This window comes from Leucopleurus acutus (genome assembly GCF_964270905.1).
Source record: "Leucopleurus acutus genome assembly, chromosome: 10".
NCBI lineage: Eukaryota > Metazoa > Chordata > Mammalia > Artiodactyla > Delphinidae > Leucopleurus > Leucopleurus acutus.
The window spans coordinates 64,208,710-64,218,341 of NC_139153.1; the positions used below are offsets into that span (position 1 = coordinate 64,208,710).

The 9,632-nt window shown below is 43.5% G+C and overlaps 1 long non-coding RNA gene across 1 annotated transcript; it reads right to left on the reverse strand.

Moving 5' to 3' along the window:
- Nucleotides 1-1,787: 1,787 nt before the first annotated feature.
- LOC309967757 lies at nt 1,788-9,369 on the reverse strand. The gene is made up of 3 exons (XR_014326530.1): nt 9,162-9,369; nt 2,848-2,965; nt 1,788-1,912 (listed from the first exon to the last, which is right to left on the reverse strand). It is a non-coding gene; the product is annotated as an uncharacterized lncRNA (long non-coding RNA).
- Nucleotides 9,370-9,632: the final 263 nt, after the last annotated feature.

The window sequence follows — 9,632 nt, forward strand, 5'->3', positions numbered from 1 at the left end:
AAAAACCAAAGAACTGCTTATCCTAGAAGTTATGAGATGGAAGAAAGTGTGGGAATTAAAGAACAGAAAAAAAAAACCCTTGAAAACTCAAAACATGAGAATGAAACAGGTTGTGAATGACAAAGCAACCAGTTAAAATCTCTAACTGAAACTATACTGAGGGTGATACATTTGTCTGCTCTGTTTGGAGAAGATTATGGATGATGGCAACTTCGAATGAGATGAAAATAGTGAACCACACGTGGCTGCCTAAACCGTCAGTCAGAAGTCACTTTGAAGAAACTCATTGATGCTGCTAACTTAGACGTTTCCTTAAAAGGGTTTAAAAGAGAAGACCAAGAATTATTTTAAATTATTTGAATAAAATCCAATGGATGAGGAGCTTACAGGTCGAATGAAAAGTTTCCAAACTGAGCAAATATCTTAACATTTAAAAATTCACAACCTAAAGGTGAAAGTCAAGAACTTCAACTGAAACTTCAGATACCGCCTGAACTGTGTCAAGAACATGCAGTGAAACTTGGCAGAAAACCAGTCGAGGAAGTAATTTACCTCTTAGGGAAAAAGCTTCCTAAAACATAGGAAAGCATCAGCAGCATGAATTGGAGACACAACTCCAACTGGAAGATGACTGAAGATCTGGAGAAAGGATTACAATGAACAACTTCCTTCTTGGAGAGCTAGATGGACTATCTCCCACGGGAAAAAAGCTCAAGGGAGCTGGTTGGCAGCTTCATCAACTGAAAAAAAGCTCAATGGACTAAGAAAAGGAAATGGCCGTACCAGACAAAAATCAGCTGAAGCTGATTAAATTTCCAATTTTCTCAAGTGACCCTACAGTGGGCTGATTAATGGCCACACCCTACTGTCTGGATCCTGTGTATATGTCATGTCACGTGGCAAAAGGGACTTCACAGAAGTCATTAAGGTTATGGATCTTGAGGTGAGGACTATCCTGGACTCACCAGACGGACCCAACCTAGTCACTTCAGACCTTAAAGCCAGAGAAATTTCTCCAGCTGGAGCCAGAGAGATGCAGCCAGAAGAGGAAGTCAGGGAACTTCCAAGTGGGAGAAGGATTCACTGCACTGTTGAGGTGTAGGTGTCCAAGTGCAAAGATTGAAAAAAGACCTCTAGAAGCTACAGCCAGCCCCTGGCTGACAGCTGGCAACAAAACAAGGACCTCAGTCCTACAGCCGCAAGGAACTGAGTTTTGCCAACAACCTGAATGAGCCTGGAATGAGTCTATCTGTAAGAGCCCAGCCCGCCAGCACTTCGATGCAGAGAAATCAGAGAGCAAAGCCACACCTCTAACTTACAGAACTAGAATAAATGTGTGTTGTTTTGAGGGCTAAGTTGAGACCTAATGCCCTTCTATTCAAAAAGCAGCCTTGGGCATAGGTCCAAGAGGATCAGTGCATCCCCTGAGCCATCAGGTCCCTGGGGGAGGAGGAAGGTTAAGGAGTCTGGAATGCAGGTCACATGCAGGTTTGATTCTGCTTTCAAGGCATCTGACCCCTGCATACCCATGGCTACGGGAAATTTTCCTGCATTCTCTCTCTTTAAAAGTCATTTTGAGTCATCTGTTTTTAGCTTAACTACTATTTTTTAACTGAGGCTACATCTGCTGATAAAATTACAATTCCTAAGGTAGTGTTTTTCAAATATATATAGGTGGTTGTTACGTAATTCTTATGCATACATTATTTCCACTTCACTGGACCCTGTAGAGAATAAGTCAGATAAATACTGTATTTTGTTTAAAATAAAAGGTCGTATTTATTTATTTATTTATTTATTTTTGGCTGCGCTGGGTCTTTGTTGCTGCACGCGCGCGGGCTTTCTCTAGATGCCGCGGGGAGGGGGGCTCCTCCTTGTTGCGGTGCGCAGGCTTCTCATTGCGGTGGCTTCTCTTGTTGCAGAGAAATAATTAATTAATTAATTAATTAAAATAAAGTAAAAGGTCTATTATCACTTAAGCCATCATTGAACTTCGACATGACCAGATGGAAACATTCAAAAGAATAGAGATCATTTCTACATCCTATGAGCTGTTATTAGAAATCCGTAAAAGTAGGTTGATACTTACCTCAAAATTTTTTTATTGTTTTTAAAAACAACACACACACAGACCCGAATGACAACACCACCCCCAGCTAACCTTAGTCCTATAATATTTTTATAATCACTAATTCATAGATGAGAGGATTTGACATTTGCATTTGTTTCTTATTTTTCCATTTTTTAACCTTTATTTTGTTTAGGATATTCTTTACTGTTTAAATGTCTCTACATGTCATGCAGTCAACAAGTTTTCCTTTTGTGAAAAACGTAAAGATACCTGTTGAGCTGTTGTTACGTCTAGCAGCCTGCTAGGTGCTGGAGATCCAAGATGACTAGACCTTGGCTGGTTGTCCCTGGGGGCTGGGGTGTGGTGAGGGAGAGGCTTGGAGACAGACGTGCGAACAAGTGATTGTTGGATGATGCAATATGTGTAACCCCAGGGTGTGTGCAGAGCCTCATGGCATCACCACAGGAGATGCAAATTCTACCTGCAGGGGTCAAAGCAAAAGAGGCAAACTTCCAGATGAATTTTTAAAAAGATTTAGGAATTCAGTGTTTCTGTGGACCATGCAGTGCGTTCAAAGAGCATTAGAAAGCCTATACGCTTGCCTCTCTTGAATTTTGCCGAGAAATTTAGCGAGGGTTTTCCCCTCATGGCCTCTTATATCGTCTTTGGAAAGGAATCTAACTGGCATTTTATACCTGAATCCAGCATCTACTAAACAAATGGTTTGGGCCTCATTTTCTGTAAAAATGGCAATTAATCATAACCATCCTGCTTACCTCATAAGACGATCGTAAAGATGAAGTTAGATCACGTATGTGAAAACACCAGGGCGCTCTACAGATTACTCCAGGCCGGAACATTCTATACTGAGTTGCCTGTGGCTGATGTGAATGACTGCCGTGTATTAAAAGAACAGATTCATCAGAATAATAAAGATATTTGATTCCTTAGAGTTCCACAGCACCGTTCTTCTGAAGCTTTGCACATCTGTTCTCTCTTTGGCCTCCAGGCCAAATGTCTTTCCAGGATAAGCTGGGGCACGTGTTACTGCCCCAGACTTGCAGAAGAATGAGGAAGATGAAGTCACAGGGCGGAATCTGGACTTGAACTCCAGCTCTTGCCTTCAGACCATCCCTAGACACATATGGTGCCCAGAGCGCCAAGGAGGAATGGCTGTGATGCTTCCCAACAGATTATTTTAATAGCCATTCAGAAGAGATAAGGATATCCTTCTGATATATCCTTATCCTTAAAGATAAGGATATATTTATTCCAATTACAAATGCTCAACAGTAAAGTTCATTCTCTTCAATATTCAACTGGAAATAATAAATCATGCCTCTAAAATATAAAGGAGAAAGCACTGCCTGCCTGACTGCCCGGGCTCCCACCTTCCTCCCAGTTGTCTGCACAGCTGTGGGGACCTCCCTGCTCCGTTCTGCTCCAGCCATGCCGGGCACAGAATACCCTTCCCCATCTCCACCTGCGGAAACTCCTCTCCTCCCTAAACTCAGCTCAAATGCCGCTCCTCCCCAATCCCAGATGCCAGAAATAGGTTCCTCAGCTTAGACAAGTGGGTAAGAACCCAGACCCCCAGGAAGCCTGCCTGAGTCTGAATCTCCGTCCTGCTACTTTCGAGCCCCATTTCTGCCTCTGGTCCCTTATCTCTAAGGGGGAAGCTATGGTGGCCACACTAATAATGGCATGGTCACTACAGGGTTATTACAGGGATTACTAAGATAACACATGTGGCACACACTTGATGGCTCATGCAATACCCAATAATACTAGCAGTCAAGTTCTCTTCTTTTCCTTTGCAGGTTTTCCGTCCTGCACCAGGTAGCCAGTTCCCTGAGGATGGGAATTCGTTCCCTGGCACCCCTTGCCTGGTACATAAGTATAGGTTCCAGCTCTGTCGTTTATGATATCTGCGAACTTGGCCTATCATTTAATTTCCTAAAGTCTCAGTCCTTATCTGAGGACTGAGATAATGGGGTTAACATGGAAATCAAAGCCAATAATGTGTATTAAACCACATGGCACAGTGCCAGTAAATAAGCAATTAAGCAAATATATTTTAGCCACTGTCTGGTGATTAAGAGTTTATATGAAAACTGTATTAAGGGTTAAGGCTCTGATGTCCCAGTGTTCCTCAGACAGTATTTTCTGACTTTTACAGTTAAAATTACAGATCAAAATTTGAGGACTGAAAAAAGAGAGAGAGAGTAGTGGTAGGAGGCTCAGGGCTGGGAGGACCGCAGGAGGCAGCCTGATGAGATCTATTCTCCAAGAGAGACAAGAAGCCCTCAACTCTACTCCTGGAAGGAGGCCATGGCCTCCTCCTGATGAAGGGGGAGGGAATGGGGAAGGGAGAGTCAGTTGGGGAGAATGTAAGGGACAAGTAAGATGAAGAAAAGGGAGGCAGAGGGACAGAGGATGAGGGAGACTCAGAGGAGGAAGAGGAGAAAGAAGGAGACAGACAGAGGGGACAAGGGGACCAGAGCAGCTCTGTGACTGAGCAAGCACTCACCTAAAGGTCGTCGGATGGAGTTCTACAGCCCAGGAGGGTGCTGGGAAAATCTAAGGGGGTAGTTGTTTGTCCCAACACTTGCAGGTTGCATATGGCAAGTGGACTACACAGGCAGGTCCCACAACTCAAAGAAGAGTCCCACATCCTGCTTTTTAAAATTTTATTTTATCAATATTTATTATGTTTTAAAAGTCATTTAAGGGACTTCCCTGGTGGTCCAGTGGTTAAGAATCCATCTTGCAATGCAGGGGACACCGGTTCAATCCCTGGTCGGGAAACTAAGGTCCCACATGCAGCGGGGCAACTAAGCCCGCGCGCCACAACTAGAGAGAAGCCCCATACTCACTGCAACGAAGCAAAGAGCGCACGCACTGCAACGAAAGATCCTGCGTGCCGCAGCTAAGACCCGACGCAGCCAATAAATAAATTTTTTAAGTCATTTAATAATGATGGCTTACATACCCTACTCTTTACATTCATTAATTAATATTGAAGTATAGTTGATTTACAATGTTGTGTTAATTACTGCTGTACAGCAAAGTGATTCAGTTATACATATATATATTCTTTTTTTACATATTCTTTTCCATAATGGTTTATCACAGGATATTGAATACGGTTCTCTGTGCTTTACAGAGAACTTGCTGTTTATCCACCACATCCTGCTAGAGGAATGTTTGGCATGGAGGAATCACTCGGTAAGTATTAGCTATTAGGATTCTTCTTCCCAGGAAATTTCCTTCCTTTGACTCCGGCGGGCCCCCCTGGGAAGCGGGGTGCACTGCAGAACGACTCAGCAGTGCTTGTTGCGATCCTGCTATGCCAGGTGCACGGTGCTCTTTCTATCCATGTCATCCAACACAGATCAAATTAGAGGGGAAAGCTCTACAGGAAAACAAAGACACCAGAGAATTCCCCTCTGACAGGCACAGACCAAGACAAAAGGAGTTATGTGAACACGAGCCATATATTCAGAAGAGTTTAGACAATACACTTCTTTGTTATATTGCATGAGTTCATGGCACCCAAAGACGCTGCAAATACAGGAGGACAATAGCTGACATATCAGGTTTTGCAGTCATACTACCAGTGGCTTACTGTTTGCCAAACTGCCTTTGGCTCGGGCCCTGAATTCACATAACAAAAAGAGGAGAGTATTAAAATGCTCACTTCCATTTGGCTTTAAAAGTCCCAGCTTAGCTGAAAGATAAATCAAAAATAAAACCAGAATGTAGCCCGTTGCATTTGATGACAGGATTATTAGTTTATTCCTTTCCTGAGGTATCTAAATAGGAAGAGAGAGGGTGTTTCGCAAACATAAGCAGAGGGTAAGCCTGTACAGAATTTATCTGAGTTATTAGTTTATATCAGCCCATGGGTGTTGGACTAGTTTTCTAGGGCTTAACAAATGACCACAAATTGGGTGGCTTATAACAATAGAAATTTATTCTTTCACAGTTCTGGAAGCAAGAAGGCCAAAATCAAGGTGCCAGCAGGTTGGTTCCTTCTGGAGGGCTGCAAGGCAGCACCTGATCCGTGCTTCCCTCCCAGCTTCTGGAAGTTACCAGCCATCCTTGGCATTTCTTGGCTTGTAGCTACATGACTCCAAACTCTGCTTCTGTTGTCACATGGCCGTCTTCTCCCTATGTGTCCCTGTGCTTCACATGGCATTCTCCTCTGTGTGTCTCTGTGTTCAAACTTCCCTTAGGGTGTTGGATGGGAGCCACCTTAATGACCTCAACTTACCTCGATTACATCTCCAAAGACCTTTTTTCCAAATAAGGTCACATTCCCAAGTACCAGGGGTTAGGATTTCAACATCTCTTTTGGGAGGACGCAATGCTGACAATAACAGGTGATGAATTTGCTAATTGCTAAAGAGAATTTAGAGTCAATCAAGTTCTGCCCACTGGCCTGAGTATCTTCATTCCTTATATGAGGAGGGCAAACAGACTTGATTTGGGTAGGGATAACTCTCTTCTAGTTTTCACTTGAGTTCTGTTTTGATACTTTTCTCAGTTTTAGAAGAAATGGTATTTGCCTTGTCTCTAAATCTATTATTAACTCTGTATGTAGATAAGTCATCCCAGAAGGTAAAATTACAAAGGCTGTTGAGTTAGTCATTGCTGGCCATGACATGGGAGAAAGAAAATAGAGGCCACCTCAGAGAAGTTCCTCCACTCTTGCCAGAGGCTGGCTGTGTGCAAAGAACTTCACCAGCTGGGAGGGAAAGTAGCAAACGGGGCCCCTCTCTTTAAAGAAAGCCTGGAATAATATATTCCAGCCCCTTCTGTATCTTAAAAGCAGGCATGAAGTTTGGTTTAAGGCTATTAGCTTCCAAAGTTACAAATGTAAGATCGAAGGGAAACGACAGTAACATAGTTCCACGCAGGCAAAATGGTTCCTCCTTTCCCCATCCTTTAGGAAAAAACAATAACAAAAAATTGCTTGTGGAGAGTATGAAAGTTAAATTTACCTGTTTGTTTTGTCTGTTTATTTATATCATGGGTCAGCAATGGGGGCCCACGTGCCAATCTGATGGCTGCCTGTTTTGTGAATAAAGTTTTATTGAAACACAGTCACCCCTATTTGTTTTATTATCTATCACTGTTTCACACTACATGGCAGAACTGGGTGCTGCCAGCAAAGCCTGAAACATTTACCATCTGGCCCTTAACAGAAGAAGCTTGCCAGTCCTTTAGATTTAGGGAATTAGGAAATAAAGGATATCATGGGGCACCAAACACCCTACTCATGGATTACCAGTAGTAACTTGCAACCTCTTGGCACTGCCATTTCTTTAACAAGCCTATGAGCTTAGTGGTAAACACTTGGCATTTGTGCCTATCGGTACAAGCCAGGCAGGGTTTAAACAACCAAAAACCCCTAGAAATCATAAGAATAGGGATGCCAAAAGTGGGTACTCTTAAGAATCAGAATCCCCGAACTGATAGAAAAGAAGACTGAATCACAGTCTAGGATAGCCTTCTAGGGCTTGAAGCAGGGTGTGGATGAAGAATGACGCCCTGCCATATCAGTAAACCAAGGATGTTGCAGCCATCAAGCCCTCAGCCACTGCAGCCACGCCCAACAGTGCACCCTGAGGGGCTTCAGGATGGAAAAAAGAAGGATACTGGCCCCAGAGAGCTAAGGTGCATATCAAAGGACTCATTTCAGTGAGCCCATACTCTTGTACCTTCCCATACATGGAAAAGTGCTAAAATCCTTAACTTGAGATGTCTGGTTTTCTTTAATTAACAGTAACCTTTTGATGTTCCAACTCCCTGGTTTTTGTTGCAAAAACTCTATGTCCCGCCTCCTCCCTTACTCTTGGAAGCAGTTCCTCACAGCTATCTGAGAGGCTGCCTCCCGGGCTCAAGTCCTCAGCAAGTCCACCAAATAAAACATAATTCTCAACTCTTAGGTTGTGCACTTTTTTCAGTTGACAAGGGGATAAAATCCTCTTCTTATGCTTGTTGATAACCACTTTCTGGCACTTCTCCTTGCTACTGTCATTCTTGTACTTTGTCCCCTCCTTTGCTTGGGTCACCAAACCACACCAAACGGTGCTGTAGACCCCTGAGCCTTTCACGGGGTCCCCCCCAGAGCACCTCAAGCCCAGTGCTCTATAAAAAGCACCTGCCATTTTGTCCCAGGGGCGGAGGCTCCTCTCCCAGCTCCCACACCCCTCTCCCCAGCCTATGGCTTTGATCGGGTGTGCCCGTATTCTCAACCCAAACTGTCTTTCCGGCCGGGCCCTACGGATGAATGCCTCGGCTGAACTGTCCGCCTGGCTTCGCATCAGATCATCTTTGAATCCAGGCTCTGCGGCGAAAATGCCAGACCTGATCTAGCCCAGTCCGCTCTGACCTCATTATTTTTCCCCTAAGGGCACAATGTCCAATCTCTACCACTAAGCCACAGGGACTTCGATGTACTATATTGGCTGTTGCCTTTTTGCTGAATCTGTCTTTCCATGACAGTTTCTGGGTTAACCCAACTTAGAATATACCAGAACCTGAAGGGGCTGCTAATCTTTTATGTCCTAGGAGAATATATATATGGCATTTAGAAGCTTGCCTGACTATAATAAGCACCTAATACATGGTAGTTTTTATGTTATTATGTTATCTGAGCCAGCGACTGTAGTTTCTTAAGTGCTACCCAGTATTCAGAGAGCTTCTTAGAACCAAGCGTTTACTTCTAAGAACAGGATTTGTCTTCAGGTTATTGAAACTGTAGTCTTATGTAGGATCTCTTGAATATTTCTCAATTCCTATTTCCAGGTGGAGAAGGGAAGCTTGGGAAATGTGCCTTTAAGTAGAATGAGAAGGCAAGAATACCTGTATTTATTTTTCTTATTTTATTTTTAAGCCACTGAAGCTCAGTTGGGCCAAAAGATAAGCAATCCTTGAACTGTCACAAGCTTTGTCTAAAACAGAAGCATGTTTTTTATCTTCTCAACAGAATGTCTTTTATACTTTTCCATATAGCAAGGATTGTTTTTCCCCAAATACTAGCACAGAAAGAACTACTCAGTGTCAGAGATAGCATATTTACCCAACATAACTGCAGCCCTCCAGGGTCATCTATTTTCATGTGCTGCTAGATGATCCATGGTTATGATGTGCTGAGTATTTACTTCTCATCTCTTGAGCTTCCCGTCTCTCCATGTTGGTGTCTTGTCCTTTGAACTCTTTGTCCAGCCAGCCCTGGGAGACAGGGCTGCAGGAAGGGGTGTAATAGAAATCAGGAAGCAAAGGTACTGGTTCCCCAGCAGCGGCCAATCTGGGAAAGGACCTGTTTCAAAGATTATTTGGGACAAACACATGCTGTACTGTTCCCAACACTACCTGTCCAGTGTCTGCTCCAGAAGTAGCCACGTGAGGTGGATAATAATTAATGGGCCTGTAGGGACCAGACCAGTAACTTGGTAACCACAGGGAAATTTTAGACAGTGGGCCTGGCTCCAGATATGAGATAATCGGTGATCTTTAGAATCAGGCCTCATTTAGAAGAGCTGGAGCTGGA